Source organism: Cryptomeria japonica, chromosome 3 (assembly GCF_030272615.1).
Source record: "Cryptomeria japonica chromosome 3, Sugi_1.0, whole genome shotgun sequence".
Taxonomy (NCBI): domain Eukaryota; kingdom Viridiplantae; phylum Streptophyta; class Pinopsida; order Cupressales; family Cupressaceae; genus Cryptomeria; species Cryptomeria japonica.
Window position 1 is genome coordinate 555,474,171 of NC_081407.1, and position 25,011 is coordinate 555,499,181.

The following is a 25,011-nucleotide window of genomic DNA, read 5'->3' on the forward strand; positions in this document are numbered from 1 at the left end:
TGACATCATTTTTGGAGGAGAAGATGGATTGTCTATAGACTTTTCTAATAAGATGCAGGAAGAATTTGAAATATCTATGATTGGGGAGATAAAATTCTTTTTAGGATTGCAGATTTCACAGACTGATAAAGGTATATTCTTATGTCAATCCAATTACTTGAAGAAATTACTGAAGAAATTTTGTATGGAAAACTCTATACCAGTAAGTACTCCTATGACTACAACTGATAAACTATCATTGAAGGATGATTAAGCTCCTATTAATTCAACCAGATACAAATCTATGATTGGAGATTTACTATATTTGACACAAACAAGACCTGATATAATGAATGCAGTGTGTATCGTTTCAAGATTTCAGAGTAATCCTAGAGAAAATCATGAATCAGCAATGAAAAGGATTTTTTGGTATACAAGGCCCAACAAATCTTGGTTTATGGTATCCTAAAGATGAAAATTTTGATTTATGTGCATACACCGATGCTAATTGGGTAGGAGATGTAGATGACAGAAAGAGCACCACCGGCGGGGCATTCTTTCTTGGTAGCATATTGATTTCATGGTTGAGCAAGAAATAGAGTTGTACATCATTATCAATTGCATAATCAAAATATGTTGTAGAGACAACTAATTGTACTCAGGTATTATGGACAACAGAATTAGAATATGTTGTAGCAACAACTAATTGTACTCAAGTATTATGGATTAAGCAAATGCTCAAGGACATAAAGGTAAAATGCAAAGAACCTATAATCATCTATTGTGATAATTCAGCAGCAATTGATATATCTAAGAATCTAGTATTTCACTCTAAAACTAAACATGTTTCTATCAAATATAATTTTCTGAAAGAGAATGTTGAAGCAAAAGAAGTGAGATTGGTTTATTGAATACTAAAGAGTAGATTGCAGATATCTTTACTAAGACTTTGCCTAAGGAAACTTTTGAATATCTCAGAGAGCGGAATGGGGTTATACCCTCACCAGTAGAGACTTAGACAATTTATGCTTGGCATCAAACCGACAAAATTTATAGAGAAACCTTTTTTCGGCTTTGATGGAGGAGAGTTACTTCTCAGGGGGAGAAGTTGGTATTTGTAATTAGTTCTATGAACTGGTTGTATTTGGTATTTGTATTGCTTTGGAATTTGATGTCAAGGGGGGAGATATATCTATGGAAAAACATTAAAACATTATCCTTTGGGGAGAGATTATTCATTGGGGGAGAGATACTTATTCTCTGCATTTGTATTTTTGATTTTTGGTATTGATCTACTCTAGAGATTGTTGGCTTTTAGTTTTTGGCATTTCTGCTTTGGCACGTATATGGTTTTTCCATCTTGTGTTTCCATCAATGCCAAAGGGGGAGATTGTTGGTATTATGGATATGTTGCATTAATTTTGTCATTGATGTCAACACTTATTAACACTTATCCTTTTGGAGATCTTTGGCTATGTTCACCGGCAAGTTTAGTGACTTATGCACAGTCATCAATATTTGGTTCACTAGTAGGTTATATTGTTCACCGACACTTAGGATGACTTGTTATCATCTAGAGATCACTTGGTTATGTCGAAGACATGGTTTGGACACTTGGTTTTGGTGATTTGGTTATTGGTCTAATCGGGTTGACATATTTGTTGTTACCAACAAATTGGTCTAGGTTATGGACCAACATGCGTTATCTATTCCAGATCAGCATGACATGTTATGAAGATGATTTAATCAATTGGTATTATTGATTGAGTCGACATGATGCATCACATCTTGACTTACTTGTTGTAATTAGTTTAATTATAATATTCTTAGTGAGCCGACCTACACATTGGTCTTAGGTTTTGGTATATATGTAAGATCTCATTTATGAGATAATATATATAGAAAAAGAATATATATAAGGTTATGGTATTGTAACATGGTATGTATGAATATTGAAGATCATATGAGTAGACCATAGAGAAGATTCAAGGAAGATTTGAAGGAGATAATCAGAGCTTAACTGGTATTGAATCCAGCATTGGAGATGCTACTTTAAGCTATACATTATCATTGAATTTAATCATCCAATTGTAGTCAGTGTGACTCCCTTCTTGTGATTGAGCAGTAAGCTTTAGGCAGCTGGCCTTTCTGCATGTGCAGACCCCATTTCTACACACATACTATCTACATTAGTATCATCTGATTGTGGGTAAGGTTTCCCACCATGATTTTTCCCCTTACAGGGTTTCCACGTACAAATCTCAGTGTTATGTGTTGTGGATGTTGTTTCTCTTTCTATTTCTTGCATTAAGCTTCACCGGTATTAATATTAACTATTAATCTGTTAACTGATATTAAGTTTGGTTTACTAGTATTATGTATCAAGTTTGATTAAGTTATAATTGGGTTGAAATAAATAGACAACTGATTCATCCCCCCTCTCAGTTACCTCCGGGTCCTAATAGTGTATACCTTGGTTTTGGGAGCTCATGTGATTTTTGGTTAGGTTTCATATGGGAGAGTGGCTTTCGATTGAGGGCCATGCCCAAAGTGGTTAGCTGGGTAACCCATCGAAAGTTCATTTTAAGTGGTAACTTAATAATATTTAGGGGGATTGGTAGATGAAACACTAAATAAGATAATTATGTCTCGCTCATGCTTGAGTGCTAGTACAGACTCAGGATGCAGTGAGAAGGCTTGGAATGGTAAACCAACAACCTTGTCCTCACAAAAGGATTGTATGGGTCCACATTCAACTTGGATGGGGGCTGGGGTTTGGGAGAGGCTACAAAGATAACCCATGATGGGTGTCGGGACCTATGGAGGCTTGCCAGGATAACCATACCAAGCTATGTGATGACACTCTTCCCTTATGGTCACTAGTCTATAGTCTTGATGATTTTCCCTATTTTGATGTGGATTCATGTTCCGCGAGTATATTGGTTGTGAGTTGATCCAATATTTTGTGAGACCATGTATTCTTTCCTTGTTTGCTAGTGGGTCTTAGTGCTATCTCCTAGCACAAAGGGGTGGTTCTTTTTGAGCCACATGGTCAGGTGGTAGTGCCACTTTCCATCGGTATCATGTTTGCTTCCTTCTTGCGAGGGTTGTCTTTGCAGGTGTTCCAGTTGCTCTTTCATCTTGATCATATTCTTGTTCTAGTTGGATTCCATTGTACTCCTTGGATTCATTATTGTACCTATTTGAATCTTATGAGTTCAGTTGTATCATTTGTATTATTATGCCTTCTTGGCATGTTATAAACTATGTAACTCATTATATGATCTTCTATTTAATTCATATGTTATCCTATAATTTAAATGTAATGTATGTGAGGTATTATAAGTTGTTAGATTTTATAATGGTAATTATGGGATTATTGAATGAATTATTGTAGTAAAATTGATGTATGTAATCATTAGTATGTAATGAAATCAAATGCAAGTATGTAATTTTAAGCATGTCTAATTCAGTTCTTTATATGAATATCATTGCAATGTAATAGGGATAGTTAACATGCATCATAAGTGGTTAAGTGAACCTTAAGCTTTTAGTTTATTTTTAAAGTAATCTTTGTTGGAAATCCTTTAGGAATATGGATACGTCTTCCGCTTGTGTAATTAATTAGTGCAATGTTATAACTTAATGAACCTTAATGAAATTATGTTTAAAAAAAAAATATTTCCGTTTTTATTCCAATGTTTTAGTGTGATCCCTTAGGGTTTCTTGCCAGAGAATTACATTTGGTATCAGAGCCCAAGTTTCAACACTGGGTACTCTGGTTTTAAATTGAGCCCATTCAACTTGACCTTTTGCTAGGTCTTAGTGTTTGTGTTTCCCTTGTTAGTATCCTTGTTGTAGATCTAAACTTTTGCTCTTGTGAAGTGTTAGGATTTTGGCTAGGAAAGCCAAAGGTGGAGGTCATGGAGGTGGCCGCAATTAAGGTAGAGGTGGGGGATGTGGCCAAAGTTCAGGTCGTCATAGTCCTTCCCCACAACCCACTCATGAGAGTGTAGAGAAGGTTCAGTATGTGCATCAGAGAAAACAACACACTGTAGAGAAGGTTCTCAAAAGGGAGGAGCTGAGGCAGATGTTTTAGGAAGTGTTAGCTAGACTTAGCTCTAAACCTGAGGTCGAGCAACCTAGCCATGCTTAGATGGGAGAGTCTTACCAGAAGAATCTTGAGGAGATGGAGAGAGAGGTCTCCCAGGAGGAGAGAGGTCCCAGTGGACCAGGATTCAATTATTATGGGGCATATGAGAAATCTGATGAGATCTTGTCCTCCTTCCTTTGATAGTTTGGGTACCAGACTTGAGGCAGAGACTTGGTTGATTGGTTTGGATAGGTGTTTCTCCATGCATCTGTATGGAAATAACATTAAGGTGAGGTGTGCCATCATGCACCTCTAGAAGTTTTCTTCTATTTGGTGGTGGTTAGAGGAGGAGAGGATCAGTTTAGACATTAGCACCGTTATGGGAGATTTTCCAGGAGAGATTTAGGGCACATTTTCTCTTAACTCAATAGAGATAGTGTCGAGTAGATGAGTTTCATGCATTATGCCAGTTCGACATTATTGTGGATCAGTATGAACATAGGTTTTATAATCTCAAACAGTATGCTGGTATTGGGAATGACGAGGCTATGTTGGTCTAACACTTCTTGAGAGGTCTTAATGACTGCATCAATGGAGGTGTGAGAGTATTTGAGCCTACATCAATAGAGTTAGCCATGGCAAAATCCAGCCTAGTAGAGAAAAATCTTGCTCATGCTCACGGTGGTCAGTCGGGAGTACAGATTGGAGTGTGCCTTACAATGGTTCCAGATCTAGAGGGAATTAGTCCTAGACTACTGCACCTTTTAGGAGTTTTCAGGCACCCGCTAAGGGTGGGCAACAACAATAGCAGAGTTTTCAATCAAGGCCGAAATAGTTTTAGTGTCAGCAGGGTGGCAACTCTCAGCCTAGGAAGAATAGGAATTGGAAGAGGAGTAGGCATATTTTCCCAAGATAGTCCTCTCAGGGTGCTTCACAAGCCCCTAGTAGGGGAATTTTCTATCAGTCCAATGGGTCATCTGGAGGTAGAGGACCTGGTAGGGGTGCTTGTTTCTCCTATGGTCAGTATGGACACATAGTTGCTTAGTGTCCACATCATTCTCATCAGACAGGTAGTCAGAGACCAGTAGCGTCAGAGCCTACAGTGGGGGATGCAGGGAGATCCCATAGAGTTTTTGCAGTGGTTGATGACCGCCAAGCTAAGCACCAGGGTACAGTGATCGAGACTTCAGGTGTGTTGGGTGGTATTTCTATCTCTGTACTATTTGACTCTGGTGCTTCTGATTTTTTTATATCTTCCTCCATTATGGAGCGGTGTGGGTTCGCATCTGCTAGACAGGCGGATATGTGGCAAGTAGAGTTGGCTACTGGTTTGGTGTGGTCATAGATTCCTTCATTCCCAGATGTGAGTTGGACCTAGGACCCTTTGTTACCATAGTGGACCTTCGAGCCATTCCTTTGGGGTCTTATGGAGTTGTGTTGGGGATGGATTGGCTAGCATCTCACAATGCTCGTGTAGATTGTCATCAGAAGACAGTGGAGTGTTTAGATGATCATGGTAGGAAGGTGCAGATTGTTGGGGTTCAGAGACCGACATCCTTACATATGATTTCCTCTATGCAACTTAAGCGGTGTATGTGTCAAGGGTGTCATATTTTTGCAGTTTCTCTTGAGGATGTAGATGAGGAAGAGAGTCGATAAATTGCTCTTGATAGTCACCCTATTCTTTGAGAGTACACCGATGTGTTCCCATTTAATATTCTCGGTATGCCTCTAAAGCGAGACATAGACTTTTGCACTGACTTGGTTCTTGGTGTGGAACTATTTCGAGAGCACCATATCGGATTACTACTCAGGAGTTGAGTGAGTTGAAGCAACAGATGGAGGAATTGTTGGCCAAGGGGTTCATTTGTCCTAGTGTTTCTCCTTGGAGTGCGCCAGTTATCTTCATTAAGAAGAAGGATGGTTCTCTTTGGTTATACATTGATTACAAATAGTTGAATAAGGTAACCATCAGGAATAGATATCCATTGCCTCGAATAGATGATATTTTTGATCAGGTAAAGGGAGCCAAGGTGTTCTCTAAGATTGATCTAAAATATGGGTATCATCAGTTGCGCATTCATGATGCAGATCTTCATAGAATAACTTTTCGTACCCATTATGGTCACTATGAGTTCACAGTGGTGTCATTTGGGTTGACGAACGCCTCTTCAATTTTCATGAGCCTCATGAATGGGGTTTTTTGCACCTACCTTGATTATTTTGTTCTTGTGTTCTTGGATGATATTTTGATCTATTTAGATCTATGGAAGAGCATGAGGGCCACTTGCGATAGGTATTGTAGTGCTTGAGGGAGAATCAACTTTATGCCAACTTGGCGAAGTGTGATTTCTTCCAATATGAGGTGAACTGTCTTGGTCATGTAGTTTTAGGAAAAGGTGTATCCGTGGATCCTTCTAATATCCAAGCCATCGTAGATTGGCCAGCACAGACTAATGTTTCTGAGGTTTAGAGTTTTATGGGTTTGGCTGGATATTACCATCGCTTTCTTTCGAGTTTTTCCAGGATAGGTCACCCGATCACTTCTCTTTAGAGAAAAGGGAAGAATTTTTTTGGTCAGAACAATGTGTGATAGGTTTTCATACCTTGAAGGAATTCCTTGTTAGTGCTCCGATTTTGGCAGTTCCTGATGCATCCAAAGATTTTATGGTTTGCACAGATGCCTCTTTAGAAGCCATAGGAGCAGTTCTTATGCAGGTTGTTTGTGTGGTAGCCTATGAGTCTCTCAAACTCAAGGACCACGAGTTGAACTATCTAGTTCATGACTTAGAGTTGGCAGCTGTAGTTCATTCTTTAGTTAGATGGTGACATTTTTTGTTGGAGCATCGGTTTGAGCTGCAAAGTGATCATCGTAGTTTGCAGTAAATTTTCACATAGACAAACTTGAATGCTTGACAATGAAGATGGATGGAATTTCTCTGTGAGTATGATTTTGAGGTTCAATATATTCAGGGGAAAGAGAATGTAGTGGCAGATGCTTTGAGTTGTAGGCGACATGAGGTTGCAACATTGTCCCTTGGGGTAGATTTGAGAGAGAATTCTTGGGATTCTTCCTCGGGGCACCTGGTATCAGGATGATAGAGTCATGATTGAGACTGGAAGACCATTAGAGGGTAGATATTCTGGATATAACCTTGAGACAATTGGTCTTCTTTGACATCTTGGATGGATCTACGTACCTCCTTTAGATGGACTTCATATTTTGATCATGACTGAGGCCTATTGTACACCTTATTCACCACATCCTAGTGTCAAGAAGATGCACGCAAATGTTAGATAGATATATCATTGGGCTGGTATGAAATGTGAAATTGTTGATTTTGTGTCGATGTGTTTAGAATGTCAGTGGGTAAAGGCAGAGCATCAACACTCTACAAGGCTTTTACAACCTAATTTGCTACCAGATTGGAAATGGGACATCATTTCCATGGATTTCATAGTGGGGTTGCCTGTTTCTTCGCATTGACATGGTGCCATCATGGTCATTATTGATAGATTGACCAAAGTTGCTCATTTTGTTCCTATTTGATCTTCATATACAACAACAGTGGTGGCACGTGTTTTCATGGAAGATGTGGTGAGGATGCATGGGATTCCTAGGCGAATCATTTCAGATAGTGATCTGGTCTTTACTTCAGTATTGTGGACCTCACTTCAACATGCTTTGGGGACCCAGATGAACTTTATTTTAGCTTATCACCCAAAGACTGACGATCAGACCAAGCATGTGAATCAGGTTTTGGAAGAGGAAATGCTTCACATGTATGTTATGGACCAACATTTGCACTGGGAGGAATATCTATACCTTGTGGAGTTTTCTTATAACAATGGATACCACAGCTCCATAGGTATGTCTCCCTTCCAGGCATTGTATGGTTGTCCTTGCCGAACTCCTTTGAGTTGGGATCAGTTAGAGGATAGGGTGCGTATAGGACTAGATATGCTTTGAGAGATGGAGCATCACATTGAGCAGATTCATGGGCATTTGGTAGCTGCTCAGGATAGGTAGAAGAAGTATATCGATGCTCATAGAGTGGATCGTCAGTTTTTTGTTGGTGACCGTGTGTTGTTGAGAGTGCATCTATGAAAGAGTCTAATTTGTTATGGAAAGGTTTCTAAGTTGGTGCCTAATTTTGTTGGCCCTTTTGAGATCCTTGAGAGGATAGGACCTGTTGCCTACCGTCTTGCATCCATGATGTTTTTCATGTTTCATCTCTTAGACCTTATCATCCTGATGTGACCCATGTTCTTGATTGGAACGCTTTGCAGGTCGAGGACGGGCAACTTTCTATGGTTCCCGTGTGCATTCTACAGCATCGGGGTTTGACCCTTAGGGGTCGTACCATCAACCAAGTAAGGGCCCTATGGGACCCAAATGATGAGACCTATGGGACCTAAATGATGAGACCTCGACTACATAGAAGGATGCAACTAAGATGAGAGAGATTTATTCTTATCTATTTTAGGCTTTTAGGAGTAAGCCTAGTTTTGGGGGGGAGAATGTAATACCCCTTCCTCGATCAGACTTTTAGACTCATGTTGACTTCAGTTGACTTTTTCAGTGGATACATTAATTGTGATATTTTACTTAGGCTATATGATGTTGTGATATGCTTTAATTTGAGTTGCAGTGTATGTTTTTCATGCAGTATTTCCTTATTGATGTTTAAATGTGTTTTTTTTGGATTACTGACATGGATTGACATATTCATTTATTATGTACGATGAGTTATATACATGTTTCATGTTTGTAAGTGTATGGGGGGGGGGGGCTGCCCTGTGAGTAGCGCTTCTCACTTATGTGAGGTAGTGTTGCCTCACATATGTGAGGCCAACACTGCCTCACATACATGAGCAGCATTGCAATGTGCTTCCCCTCTTAGAAAGGGGGCCCACGTGGCTATGAAAAGCCACATGGGATGGCTTTGAAAGTTTTATTTTTTATATATATTTTTTTAAATTAAAATTTTATTAATATATATATATGTTAGTTTTTATATTTTTTATAATTGATTTGGATAATGTGAATAGATATTTTATTTAGAAAGAATACAAATTGATCATTTTATCTTGGGAAAAAAATATTAATGTTAGATTAATAAATAAATGAGTTTATTTATATTTTTATATGTACAAGCTTATATGTATAATTATATAATGGTATATTTATTATTATCTATTGTGATATGGTGATTTTCCTTAAAATGTGGTATTTTGGGAAAAATAGAGGAATTAGAAAATCTTGGTTGATTGGCATTATTAAATGAAATTGAAAATAGATGTGCTTGTTTAATTACTGTATTCGCATTTGTTATTAAAACTACAAGTCCTTGGTCAGTTTATTAAATATGGTCATATGGTGGTTTTCATGGTTGTGCTTTTCTCATGTCCATGTTTTGACAATTGGTTAAACCTTATGGGAGGGTTGATTTTGGCCAAGTGGTTTTCTACGGTATTGAACTTCGTGTACTCTTTCTTGTGTATACCTTGGTTTTGGGAGTTCAAGTGATTTTTGGTTAAGTGTCATACGTGAGAGTGGCTTTCGATTGGGGGCCATGCCCAAAGTGGTTAGTTGGGTAACCCATCTAAAGTTTGTTTTAAGTAAGTGGTAACTTAATAATATTTAAGGGGCTTGGTAGATGAAACACTAAATAAGATAATTATGCCTCGCTCATGGTCGAGTGCTAGTAAAAAATCAAGATGCAGTGAGAAGGCATGAAATGGCAAACCAACAACCTTGTCCTCATGAAAGGATTGTATGGGTCCACATGAGACTTGGATGGAGTCAGGGGTTCGGGAGAGGTTACCAGGATAACCCATGATGGGGGTCGGGACCTATGGAGGCCTGCCAGGATAACCATACCAAGCTATGTGACAACACTCTTCTCTTATGGTCACTAGTGTATAGTCTTGATGATTTTCCCTGTTTTGATGTAGAGTCATGTTCTGTGAGTATACTGTTTGTGAGTTGATCCAATGTTTTGTGAGACCATGTATTCTTTCCTTGTTTGCTAGTGGGTCTTAGTGCTATCTCCTAGCACATAGAGGTGGTTCTTTTTTATCCACATGGTCGGGTGGTAGTGCCACTTTCCATCGGATCATGTTTGCTTCCTTCTTGCGAGGTTTGTCTTTGCAGGTGTTCCTGTTTCTCTTTGGTCTTGATCATCTACTTGTTCCAGTTGGATTCCTTTGTACCCCTTGGATTCATTATTGTACCTATTTGAATCTTATGAGTTCAGTTGTATCATTTGTATTATTATGCCTTCTTGGCATGTTGTAAACTATGTAACTCATTATATGATCTTGTATTTAATTCATATGTTATCATGTAATTTAAATGCAATGTATGTGAGGTATTATAAGTTGTTAGATTTTTTAATGGTAATTATGAGGTTATTGAATGAATTATTGTAGTAAACTTGATGTATGCAATCATTAGTATGTAATGAAATCAAATGCAAGTATGTAATTTTAAGCATGTCTAATTCAGTTCTTTAAATGAATATCATTGCAATGTATTAGGGATAGTTAACATGCATCATAAGTGGTTAAGTGAACCTTAAGCTTGCAATTTCTTTTTAAAGTAATATTCATTGGAAACCCTTTAGGAATATGGATAAGTCTTTCAATTGTGTAATTAATCAGTGCAATGTTATAACTTAATGCACCTTAATGATATGTTATGTTTAAAAAAAAAATCCACTTTTATTGCTATGTTTTAGTGTGATCCTTTAAGGTTTCTTGGCGGGGCATTACAGAGTATGTAATAAATTTCTTCCCTTATTTTGTATTTCATGTTCTTTCTCATGTTGAATTGTAGGATATAAATATGGGATGTCACAATGATCATGTATATTATGATCCTCAAAAGACAATGCATCATGAGATGGTGTACAATTCCATGGTAAAATCATTATAAGATCCTAATATTATACTATAAGAGAGAATTGTTGGTTCTAATAGATCTCTTTAGTGGTCATCAATATAGATGAAAAGATTATAATCACTATGCAAGAAAACTCGAAGTGAAATAATCAAGTAAGGTTCATGCAAGAGTAATAGATGAATTCTAAAAATTACAATACATGCCAAACCATTAAGCATCATCAAATGAAGTGTCGCTAATTGCATGCATTAAGAAAATATCATTGTATATGCAATCCTATTATAAATAAAAAAGATTTAACATGTGAACATATATTTTTTAAGTCTACTAAATCCATAACATTAGGTCTCTAATAATATGTGTATTATAAAGATTACAAAGTGATTTACTATGAGATAATTAATAATTCCTAAAATTTATAACATTATCATGCATCATTTGCGAAAAATTGGCATAATTAATGATATAAACATAATATGAGAGACATGATAAAACATGTCCATGAAGTAATTAAAAACCCCATAGCATTCAATAGATAAACAATTAAGAAATAGTGAATCACTAGTTGTATTCATGAGAGTGTCATAATCTATAAAGAAAGTTAATGTATAATTTGATTATGCGACTTGTCCATATTGACATTGCAATTTCTATTATATAATAAAAATAAAACATAAATATGATATTGGTCATTTCACTGTGATATTTAAATAAAGTAGTATACATCTATACAATGAATCATATTTAGGTTATGTGTAATAACCCACTCTACATAACCCAAGAATTTTTGACTATTTTTTTTTTTCAAATTTATTTGATTGTGTTTGATTCAATCAAATACTCTGGGCATCTATCCAATTGGATTAGGCATTCATCCATCTAGGATGAGCAACCGTACAGGTTAGGCATTTGTTCATACGGGACAGGAGGTTTCATCTATCCAATATGGGATAGGCATCTATCCAACTTGGGATAAGAGGTGCTCTGGCCAAAGACTTAGACTCATTGGGACCATCCGGGTCCTGAGTCACTCACTAAGTACTACACTCTTCTAATAGGAGTGCACCAAGGTCACCGTCCTTAGGAACAAATAAAATAGCATAATGCAAGCTTGAATTTCACCTCAGAATTTGGCCTAAAGCCTCAGGAAGTCAAGAGAATCCATACGGGATTCCTTCTGAGTATGCATTGAATTAATTTTTACTTTATTTCCCTTATCCTTCAATTATGAGACTTTGCAATCCATCTACTTTCCTTAACCAAAATCCTAGACCCCATCCCCGAACGCTTGAGTACTAGGGACAACTCCATCCCTAGACTGCCTACATACCTGTTGGGCACGAGATCAAGGCGTAAAGTATGTAGTTCTATTTTCTAATATATGGTTTATTGTAAACTGTTTTGGTGGGTACGCAACCCTTTCTAGGGTCAATGTCCCAGACAGTTTCTCTGTGGTTGCTACCCACGATGGTAGCTCTAAGCAAAGGCTCAAGGTGGTCTATTGCTTGTGGCCTAAAACAACTAGATCTTATTTCCTATCATAAGCGTCACCCTTGACCCATTTATCATCTATTGAAAAACATTAAGATAAATAAAATCTGAATCATACGCAACCAATTCCTAATGGGATTTCCTAAGGTTAAACTAAGCGGATGTAAAATTCATTTAAAAATTATCTTTTTAGATTATCGATCCAAGGGGAATTACCCGCCCCTTGGACTTTAACTTTCATATGACCCTTATTACTCCCCGAAGATTTATAGGGACTATGCCACAAACATTGTTGTTGTAGCTTTCTTAGGCATTAAGTGCAGTAGTTCAACATGACGATATTACCCGTAAGCGTGACCCAGAGGCACCATATATACTGAATGCTACTAAGGTTTTTATTTCTAGCTCCTCTTGCTTAGTTTTCTATCAAGAAATTCAACCGTTATACTCTTGAAAAGATTAAAATAACATTACTCTAATGTAGTTGAAATCGAGACCATTATTGCAAGAATTAAATAATTGAAAATTAACCCATGAAATTAATTCGATATATCAAGAAAGAGAATCACTTGAAAGTATCAACCTACTACTGCTAAGTGATCAAAGTTCAAAGGAGAGAACTATCATCTAGTTTTTTTGACATGCAACATCATTTACGCAACTAGTGAGATAATAAATATGTAAAAGGTGTAACTTGTATGATAATAGTAATGAGTAACTTGCATAATAATAATAAAGTAAGTTGCATGGTAATATTAAATATAACTTTCATGAAAAATAAAGAATAGGAAATTAAAGTTCATTTTCTAAACATGATTGCTTGGAAGAGAAAAGTTCCTTGGACAACTTGAACAATGAATTAACTTAATTTGCTGATTATATCCATTTAAATTAATAATTGAAATAAAATGAACCAACTAATTAACTAAACGAAACTATTTAGGTGAGTCTAAACCATGAGTCTATTTGCAAGTCCATTCTACAATTTAGATCCTCTCGATTTGTCTCGGCAAGGTTGCGATATCCTTAGCACAATTAATTATTCCATATAAAGTTTTCCCCAATAACTTGGCAAAGTAAGTTCCCAATTTAAATTTTTTTAAATTTAGTTCATAAACTAATCAACTCCATTTTTAAAATAGACTTTAATTATAAACCACCCCATACCAATAAATTTTTTTAAATTAATACAAATCAAAAATTTCATATTAGTATTAAAAACAGAAATCATCTTAATAAATCTATCATTCCACTAATAAATAAAAAGCAAAATTTACATTAAAGAATTTTTTTCTTTAAGAGAATAAAAAACAACAAATAATAAATAAATAAATAAAAGAAATAAACTAAAACATATTTATTAATTCTTTCTTGATAAGGATTAAGAGAGGTGGGGAGTGGGGTCTTGTGGGCCCCTCCTCACTACCTACATGCAAGGAGTTAGACACCAAAAAAATATTTATTCCCTTTTCGAATAAAGTTGAATGATATTAATATATTTATTTTTATATGTACATATTCATATATTCACACACACACAAAGATATATAAGTTTTAATAAAACTTCAAAGAGGGGTTTAATAAATCTGAAAAGATAATTGTAAATTTTCATAGAGATAGAATTTTACTAACAGGTGCAATGTAGATGATAAGAGTTAAAAATTTGTTGTGGGTGCATTCACAGATAAAATAAAAAAAATAGATGAATAGAGAATAAAATTTATCACAGATGCATACCTAGATGAACAAGTTTATGCTCATAAAGAGATATAATATTCAGAGGAATGATAAATAAGTAAAATACGATTTATACACAGATGAACAAATATATGTTCAGAGAGAGATAAATTTATTCACAGAGAAAAATAAATAAGTATAAAAAGATTTATACACAGAGGAACAGATTTATGTTCATGGGGAGATAAATTTATTTACAGAGAAATAATAAATAAGTATAAAAGATTCATTTATAGATAAATAATTAAATTTTATCCACAGGAAAGTAAAATTTATTTGCAGGGAAAGATCTTTTTTTTTGTTACACAGATGAACAAATATATGTTTGGAGAGAGATGAATTTATTTCATAGAGAAACAATAAATAAGTATAAAATAAATTATACACAGATGAACAAATATATGTTCACATAGAGAGAGAAATTTATTCACAGAGAAATAATAAATAAGTATAAAAATTCATTTACAGAGAAATAATAAAATTTTATCCACAGGGAAATTAAAATTTATTTGTAGAAAAGATAAATATATACACAGATGAACAAATATATGTTCACAGTGAGATAAATTTATTCACAGAGAAATAATAAAATGCTCACATAGAGATAAATTTATTCACAGAGGAATAATAAATAAGTATAAAATATTCATTCACGGAGAAATAAGTATACAAAAGAATTAAATTTCTCAGGAGATTACTATAAAAAGTACAAGAAGATTCATTCACAAAGAAATGATAAATAAACATAAAAGATTTATGCCCAAATAAACATTACAAGCTTTTTGCAGGAGCATCAAAGGGAGAAATTTTATTGGAAAGAAAAGATTTTTATTCACAAATTATTTAAGATTAAAATCCAATAAAGAAAAAAGTAAAAATCAGATTTTTTTTCTTTCCTTCTAAACAGATTTAGTAAATAAAAAGGAAATCTGCATATTCATATTTGAATGAATTATATATATATATATATATATATATATATATATATATAAAATAGAATTTCCTTTGATTAATCTTTCTAAAAAACTAAGATGATGGTTTCTAAAGCATGGATCTTTTTTATGAAATAAAATCTGAGAGAGGCATAAAACTATTTCCTTTTGCAAAATACAAAGTTTTACATATGTAAATAAAAGAGTGCGAAGAGAGGAGAACCTGGATTATCGAAGCTTGATGTAGAATCCTCTCCAAATTTTCTAGCTATCCTTGTTAGATCCTTCCTTGCAACTTGGTGAGAATCCTTCAAGGGTAACTTAACAAATCTACAAAATAAATGTGACTACTAGAAAGATCCTATTACTATTAGCAAGAAACTTGAGAAAATTTTCTTCCCATCCAAAAACAATCAACCTCCCCTTCAAGAAATCTTGCATACACTATATAGAAAAGAGTCTTCAATTCCACTATCAAGAGAGTTAATTGAAAATAAGATTATTTTTCTTAAATTATCCTCATGCAAAATTGATTGATCACTTAATGGAGGAGTTACATGCAAGAAAATGGAAATTGAAGATTCCCTCTAGAAGCTTCCAATTTCTCCTATGACATGTGTTCAATTGAATTTGAGTAATTATATAATTTTCCATTTAAATTATATTTTCAAGTGTGTGTATGTGTGTGCCCACTATTTAATCCTCTTTTATTATAATATCTTTTTCAACCTTATTCAATAAATCATTTCTAACAAAACCACAAAATGATAATAATAATAATAATAACAACAATAGTAGTAGCAAGTTTTTATCAAAAATGAAGAAAGAGGGTTATGACATTATGAGGATGAATATATGTGTAATTATTCATCTTAGCTTAATTCACAAGATTGTTATCCAATTGGATGGTAGATTTATGAATTATGTTCTAGCCCTATTTATACTTTTGCATATCATCTATTTTAAGAATTCCTATTGTTAATCACAGCTCAAATCTTATCTCAAATTTCTTTAAATCAATGTTTTAGAATTCCAAGATATGGCAGAAGCTGTAGAACAAGCTAGTGTAGAGAATATAGTAATGGACACATGTGTGCTTCCCTTGTCTTTCCCCACCAGCATACTCTAATATATGCACATGCACATATTGGTAAAAATAGAGAGAGGAGAACCGATGGATCTGAAATATGCAAGATTAATAGATTTTAATTTTTTTAATCAATTGGATAATGGATTAGAAGTATACTGCAAATTGTTTTACAATGTCATCATTATAAAGATATAAAAATATTGGTATTATAAAGTAGAAAGTTTTTTATTAGATAAGATAGCATGAGGGTCGCACATAAGTTTTAAAATATCAGTAACAACAAAATATAATAATCCATTGCACTAAACTAGCTAAAATAGATAAAAATATTGAACATAACAGAAACTCAAAAACCAAAAGCCACAATAAATTAAAAAGACTTTATTTTGTGATACCTAACAAACAGAGAGTTATTAATTAATATAAAAAAATTAAAATCAAAAAGAATTTTTACAAATATCGTTTACTGTAGAAAGACTATGTTTGTTATTGTAAAGAAAGTTATTAATGTGGGGATTAAAATTGCCTGAGGAAATAAGGATAGGTGAGTGACCATGCACAAGGTCGATTCTAAGCCATAAAAAGTGATAACTATAACACAAGTTTTAAGTTGTATTTGCCTTTTTCCCCCCCCATTGGGCGTTCTCCTCACCACATTTGGCTTGAAATTGATGAACTAATAAGCTCTTTCATTAAGTTCAAAGAACGATGTTGTCGCTCACTTTCACAACATGTAATTATCATATGTAATGGGAGTAGAATACACATAAGAATGTAAAATGCTAATAAGATTTATGCAAAATAAAAACTAGAAACATGTTGAACTAGTGTATCCATAGAATATGTAGTCTTATATTGTTGTGGCTACAATATGTCAAATCTTGACCTAAGAACTTAAATTCAAAAAAAAAAAAAAATTAATCACATGTTTAAATTTATTTATTTATTTTCTTTCACTTTTATTTATTTGGTCTTTTATTAAAATTGAATTTTATATTTTAATGATATAATTAAAATTTGAAGTGTTAAATTTAATTTATGAATAAATTTAAAAAGATTAGAACAATCTCATTATATTCTATATGTTTTAATTCCAAAATTAATCATATTTAATAATTAATTTTTTTATGTTCATTTGAATTAAAATTAATATGAATATAAATTAATTATTAAATTTTATTAAATTATAATATTAATACCTTAATTTTTAGACTTTATCTTAACCTATATACTAAGTATGTTCTTTTGATGAAGGACACTCCCCTTAAAATCCAAATACATAACAACAATAGAGAAATAACTAACACATAACAACAATAGAGAAATGACTAGAAAATGCAAGAAAGAAACATATGCCTTATATTATCTCAAGGAAATAAATTACAACATTCAGAAAATAACATGCTTTAGCCATGCGGTCTTTCTTATTACATAAATCAGCAAGCTTGAGCCACAATCTACACATATGTGATTTGTCTTCTATAACCCTCATTCACCCCTTGATATAGCATGGATAACCACCTTAGAATGTTATGGAAAGTGTATCTTTTCTTCTTTTTGATGTCCAGTGGTCTATCGATTCATTTTGCCCATCCAGGTGGAATTTCATTGAAACTTGAGTTTTGGTGGCACAACTTTTGAGAGCCATTACTTTTGACTCGAGCATCTGATTTGCTATTATAACATATGGTTACAAATCTTGCGAAAAGATCTACAATGCAAAATATATCTAAAGATTTATTTGTTCAGATTTCAACCCTTTTTTAGGGCTTCTAAGCTCCTCAAATTTGAATTTGAAAGTTCATTGGAGAAATTTATCAAGAAAAAAACTTCAATATCTTTCAAATGGTACAAGATATTGAGATGATTCTTTCACCAATCGTTTATTTGTTTCAATTTCGCTCCTTGGGGTCAGTATTCATATCCATATAAACCCAAATAGGCTGACTTACTAAATATAGAAGGTGAATATTTTTGGCCATTTCAAACTTCTATCTATCCAACACCTCGTATGTGTCATCACGGGCTCCAAAACAACTAAAGAAAACTATAAAACAAAAGGAGAATACAATATTTTTATGGGTGATGCAAGATTGCCCTTACACGACTGGATGCTCTTGCATCATCTTTCCACAATCTACATGTACGTGATTTGTCTTCTGTAACCCTCATTCATCCCTTGATATAGCACGGATAACCACCTTAGAATGTTATGGAAAGTGTATCTTTTCTTATTTTTGATGTCAATGGTCTATTAATTCATTTTGCCCATCCAGGTGGAATTTCATTGAAACTTGAGTTTTGGTGGCACAACTTTTGAGAGCCATAACTTTTGACTCGAGCATCTGATTTTCTATTATAACATATGGTTACAAATCTTGCGAAAAGATCTACAATGCAAAATATATCTAAAGATTTATTTGTTCAGATTTCAACCCTTTTTAGGGCTTCTAAGCTCCTCAAATTTGAATTTGAAAGTTCATTGGAGAAATTTCTCAAGAAAAAAACTTCAATATCCTTCAAATGGTGCAAGATATTGAGATGATTCTTTCACCAATCATTTTTTTTTTCAATTTCGCTCCTTGGGGTTAGTATTCATGTCCATATAAACCCAAATAGGCTAACTTACTAAATATAGAAGGTGAATATTTTTGGCCATTTCAAACTTCTATCTGTCCAACACCTCGTATGTATCATCACAAGCTCCAAAACAACTAAAGAAAACTATAAAACAAAAGGAGAATACAATATTTTTATGGGTGATGCAAGATTGCCCTTACACCACTGGATGCTCTTGCATCATCTTTCCACAATCTACACGTACGTGATTTGTCTTATGTAATCCTCATTAACCCCTTGATATAGCATGGATAACCACCTTAGAATGTTATGGAAAGTGTATCTTTTCTTATTTTTGATGTCCAGTGGTCTATTGATTCATTTTGCCCATCCAGGTGGAATTTTGTTGAAACTTGAGTTTTGGTGGCACAACTTTCGAGAGCCATAACTTTTGACTCGAGCATATGATTTGCTATTATAACATATGGTTAGAAATCTTGCGAAAAGATCTACAATGCAAAATATATCTAAAGATTTATTTGTTCAGATTTCAACCCTTTTTTAGGGCTTCTAAGCTCCTCAAATTTGAATTTGAAAGTTCATTGGAGAAATTTCTCAAGAAAAAAACTTCAATATCTTTCAAATGGTGCAAGTTATTGAGATGATTCTTTCACCAATCATTTTTTTTTCAATTTCGCTCCTTGGGGTCAGTATTCATGTCCATATAAACCCAAATAGGCTGACTTACTAAATATAGAAGGTGAATTTTTTTGGCCATTTCAAACTTCTATCTGTCCAACACCTCGTATGTGTCATCACGGGCTCCAAAACAACTAAAGAAAACTATAAAACAAAAGGAGAATACAATATTTTTATGGGTGATGCAAGATTGCCCTTACACCATTGGATGCTCCTGCATCATCTTTCCACATTGTCATGATAAAATTTGCACCATATTTAATTCTATTATTATATTTTTGTACTCATTTTAGCTCATTTCATGTCTTATGTTGTTGTTTTAACTTAATTTCCAAGCCTAAGCCTTTCCTTGGTTCTCCTTGTCTTTGTTTTCTCTTTACCATTGTCTTTTTCTTTGTTGCTTATCTTTATTTAATTTTTCTTTTATATAATTTATTCTTTGTTAATCTTTTATTCCATTTTATTTAACTCGTTTGTTATATTCCTCTTATGTGACTTCACCCCTTTATTTTATTTTATTTCTCTTTCATTTGAATCTTATCCTTTTTTAGTCTTTATTTTATTTTTCTCTTTTATGTGACTCATTCATTTTTAAGCTTTTATTTTGTTTCTCTACATTAGAAATTGGGATCTTAAGATACTAATCATTATAAAGAATATATATAAAATAAATATATTAAGAATCACACAACCATAAATTAACGGTTGTGCCTCCACAACTCATACCCCATCTTTCGTTTTGAGAAATGGGGACCCCCCCTTTTTTTTCATCCATTTTGTCCTTTGTCCCCTCCTTTCTTTTCCTTTTCCTTGTTCTTTTTGTCTTTTCTTTTTTGTTTTCTCTCTTGTCTTTTCCTTTTTTCCCTCTCGAAGATCGGTGATTGGGATTTCCTTTTTTTACTTGTCTCTTTTAAGGGATTTGGGATGGAAACATCCCCAAACCTCAGTGTCCTTTTCAAGAAGTCTCGATCCTCGACTCTCCCTTGTTTGTATGTGCCTAGTATTTTTTTAGGGATTAGAGATGTGTTGCAAGTTTGGGCATAATGAGTTGTTGGTGTGTTGTCATTGATTTCAACATGCACTGGTTGTCATTAGTGATGGGTTTGTATAGTTGATATTGAGTTTCCTATGTAGTTGTGATGAGAGATTTTCTCTGCATATCTTATATATTATATATTTATTCATGCGGTTCAAATATGTTGTTAATCAATGTTTAGAGATGCTAGATTTAGGATTTGGTGCTTCGGATTGTTGAGCTAAGGAAGTTGTGTTCAATAGTGTTTGATATTGATGCAAGATTGCCCTTACGCCACTGGATGCTCCTGCATCATCTTTCCACATTGTCATGATAAAATTTGCACCATCTTTAATTCTATTATTATATTTTTGTACTCATTTTAGCTCATTTCATGTTTTATGTTGTTGTTTTAACTTAATTTCCAAGCCTAAGCCTTTCCTTGGTTCTCCTTGTCTTTGTTTTCTCTTTACCATTGTCTTTTTCTTTGTTGCTTATCTTTATTTAATTTTTCTTTTATATAATTTATTCTTTTTTGATCTTTTATTCCATTTTATTTAACCCGTTTGTTATATTCCTCTTATGTGACTTCACCCCTTTATTTTATTTTATTTATCTTTCATTTGAATCTTATCCTTTTTTAGTCTTTATTTTATTTTTCTCTTTTATGTGACTCATTCATTTTTAAGCTTTTATTTTGTTTCTCTACATTAGAAATTGGGATTTTAAGATACTAATCATTATAAAAAATATATATAAAATAAATATATTAAGAATCACACAACCATAAATTAACAGTTGTGCCTCCACAACTCATACCCCATCTTTTGTTTTGAGAAATGGGGACCCCCCCTTTTTTTTTCGTCCCTTCGTTTTGCCCTTTGTCCCCTCCTTTCTTTTCCTTTTCCTTGTTCTTTTTGTCTTTTCTTTTTTGTTTTCTCTCTTGTCTTTTCCTTTTTTCCCTCTCGAAGATCGGTGATTGGGCTTTCCTTTTTTTCCTTGTCTCTTTTAAGGGATTTGGGATGGAAACATCCCTGAACCTCAGTGTCCTTTTCGAGAAGTCTCGATCCTCGACTCTCCCTTGTTTGTATGTGCCTAGTATTTTTTTAGGGATCAAAGATGTGTTGCAAGTTTGGGCAGAATGAGTTGTTGGTGTGTTGTCATTGATTTCAACATTCTCTGGTTGTCATTAGTGATTGGTTTATATAGTTGATATTGAGTTTCCTGTGTAGTTGTGATGAGAGATTTTCTCTGCATATCTTATATATTATACATTTATTCATGCGGTTCAAATATGTTGTTAATCAATGTTTAGAGATGCTAGATTTAGGATTTGGTGCTTCAGATTGCTGAGCTAAGGAAGTTGTGTTCAATAGTGTTTGATAGTGTTTCCACGTGAAATGCATGCTCTTCATTTCTTTGCTTTATGGTTTTTGGTGTTGCGGTTTTGGAGATAAGATGATAATGTCCTTAGCTTCATTCTATTTAGTTGGCACGAGTTCTTGGACTTTGAAATCATGGTTTCAAAATTTGATGGTGTTTACTCTAGGATTGGCTGACCTTGGGTGTTTACAATTCACATTATTTCTTTGATGATTATGGATCGTTGTATAATGTGTATATGTTTATTTTGGTCTAGTTAAGACGTGTTGTGGTCCAATTTACAATCTTTTTCACCGTGGGAATGTTTAGTGTTGACCTAATTTGAATTGTGTTCAATTAAGATGCCTAGCTGACCTTAGGAGATTTTGCTTATGCGAGGATGATATGAATAAAGGGTAATTTATTGAGGATGATATGTGAAATGGAAAGGAAGTGATTCATGGCATATGTGTATGCGATGAAGGTGTGTGAAAGAGGATCTATCTACCTTATCATTTGATGAGTGTTGTTTGAGTTGGTGAGAAGTGTTGAGTAGTGTGGAATTTCATGTGTTAGCTACCAAAAGAAATGACCTGAAGGTATCTACAGATCTTATGTTGCAGAGGTGTATCAGTGGTGGATTCTTTCTCTTTTTTTCTTCTTCATCTGGGTAGTGAGCCCTCTGACAGTAAGCCTTTCTTTGTAAAAATCACCTTAACTAGTGTCACCCTAACAGTTGTTCATATATTAACAATAGAATTCTTTATGGTTTTTATCTTAATAGGATTTTCCACGTCAAATCTGGTGTTTCATTGTGTATGATGTGTTTCGCTCTTCATATTCATTTCTTTCTATGGTTTATGTGATAGAGTTAAAATTATTGTGGATTGATTTAAGGAAAAAAATTTCAAGTGGTATGTACAATTGATTACCACCCCCCCATCTCAGTTGTCTTGTGCATATAAGAACTTTCAACAATTGGTATTAGAGCTTTGTCTCCTTGGAGAAGAGCTTAACCATTCGAGGAGATCTAGATGGTGCACAAACTAATAATTCCTATGTTTGGTGGATCTGACTATGGTTTCTGGAAAGTGAAGTTGCAAGGTTACTTGATTTATCTTGGCTATGAAGTTTGGAAGTCTATTACACAAAAGTACACCAAACCATTCATTGGGGTGAGCACTCTAGATGACATCAAGAAATTTGAAGATAATGAAAAGGCAAGGTTTTCTTAATTTAGTGCTCTTTCTAAGACTAAATTAACAAAGGTGGTATCTTTAGAATTTGCTCATGAGGTTTGGAATAAATTAGAAAAGACTGATAAAGGAGATGATACACTCAAACAAGCTAAGTTGCAGAATACTAAAACTAAATATGAATGCTTGCAAATGGATGAAGAAGACAATATAACTACTTGCAAAAGATAGATGATGTTGTAAATGAGATTGGTGCAGGGGCACCAAGACCAACAAAGGCGGCCATACAAACATCTGAGGCTAAGAAGGAGTTTAATTCATCAATAAATTTCAACATGATCAACTATGAGTTTTTAAGGCCAATAATGGCTTTTGAAAAACAAAATTGTAAAATGTTGTCATTTTATCCTGAAAATTATCATTTATTGTCAAAAAATGTAAATTTGGTCAAAACACCCAATAAAGGATTTAGGAAGGTTTGGGATGGTTAAATATGCCATATGGGATGAAAATCCATCATTAATAATTTTGGTTTTCAGTTTGTAATACATTTTCCAAAAGTTGAAAATTCAAATATTTGAATTTCAACATCTATAAGGAATTAGGTGGAAAACTTAGATTAGTGGCTTTTTTATGCAAAATAAATATTGTAACCAACCAATAAGTGGTTGAACAACCTTGGGGGAGTTATTTTAATGCTTTTTAATGCTTGGTACAAACAGACAAGACCTGGGGTGTACAGATTGCAAGAGAAGGTTGAATAAAATTCAGTTTTCAAGCCATTTTTCTGCTATTTTATGATTTTGTGAGACTTCCTTTGCTTGGTATTTATGGTATATCATTCCTAAGTATCATCTTGGGCATATTACACATCTTTGAATGCTTTAGGGTCATTGTTCAATCAGCTTTTTGACTGTACATTCATTATTGCAGCAATTTAGACTAGTTTCTTAACAATTTCTGACAAGTTTCTAACCATGGAGGGTCATTCCATGAATGTTTGATTTTTGTTTCTCATGGAATGATCTATTTTTGACATGTACATTATTATTTAACTATCATATTTGCAGATAACAGGGTTTTGATAAGGTGATCACCATTGTTTGCTTGGAAAGCCTAGTGAAGAGGCTAGGTAGGGTGAGGGTTGGAGAGATCTACCCATTGGAAGGGTATATTTTATGATTTTCATAGTTTTATGTTGGCTATATAAAGGTGAAACAACATCCAATTGATTCTAGAAGTGTGTGGAAGTGTGAGATTGGAGAAACCCTTGATTTTAGGGCTTTTTGATGAAAATTTGGGGCTTTTGGGGTTAGAGGCCTCACAAACTAAAATTGATTGTGGATTCCTTCATCATTTATCATGTACTAAGACTGTTTTGAGGTTAGAAGTACCCAAAAATAATATTCCTTGTAGTTGCTTCGTAAAACCACCCTTTTTAGTGCTAAAAAACAGGGCATGTTGTAAGGACAGCATATATTTTCCAAAACAACAAATTAAACCCTTCGGATATGTTATAGAGGAGTCAAAAGGGTATCCAAATATATATTTTATTTGTTTGGTGTTTTGGAATTTTGTAGTTATCATTAAATTTCTCTCGCTGCTGCACTAGTTGGGATTCTAGGCCTAGAAGGAGCAAATTTGGAGTTTGAGCATTTGGGTATTGAATAGAAGAATAAAACCAATTGAATCCTTTTATATTAGACCCAAAAACATATTCTAAGTCATCATTTTCCTTAGGTGAAGTCTTGATCCATATTTGGTACATTTGAGCCATTTAGGGTGTTTGTAGGCTTAAGAGGATCTATCATTTCCTACCTTGTATTTCCCTTATATTTTACAAAGTCATATATACCTATTTGGGCATTGTCTTATACCACCATACCTCTGCCAAGTCTGCATCAAAGTGGTATCAGAGCAAGAAAAGGTCTGGGTAGGAAGTTGGAAGGAG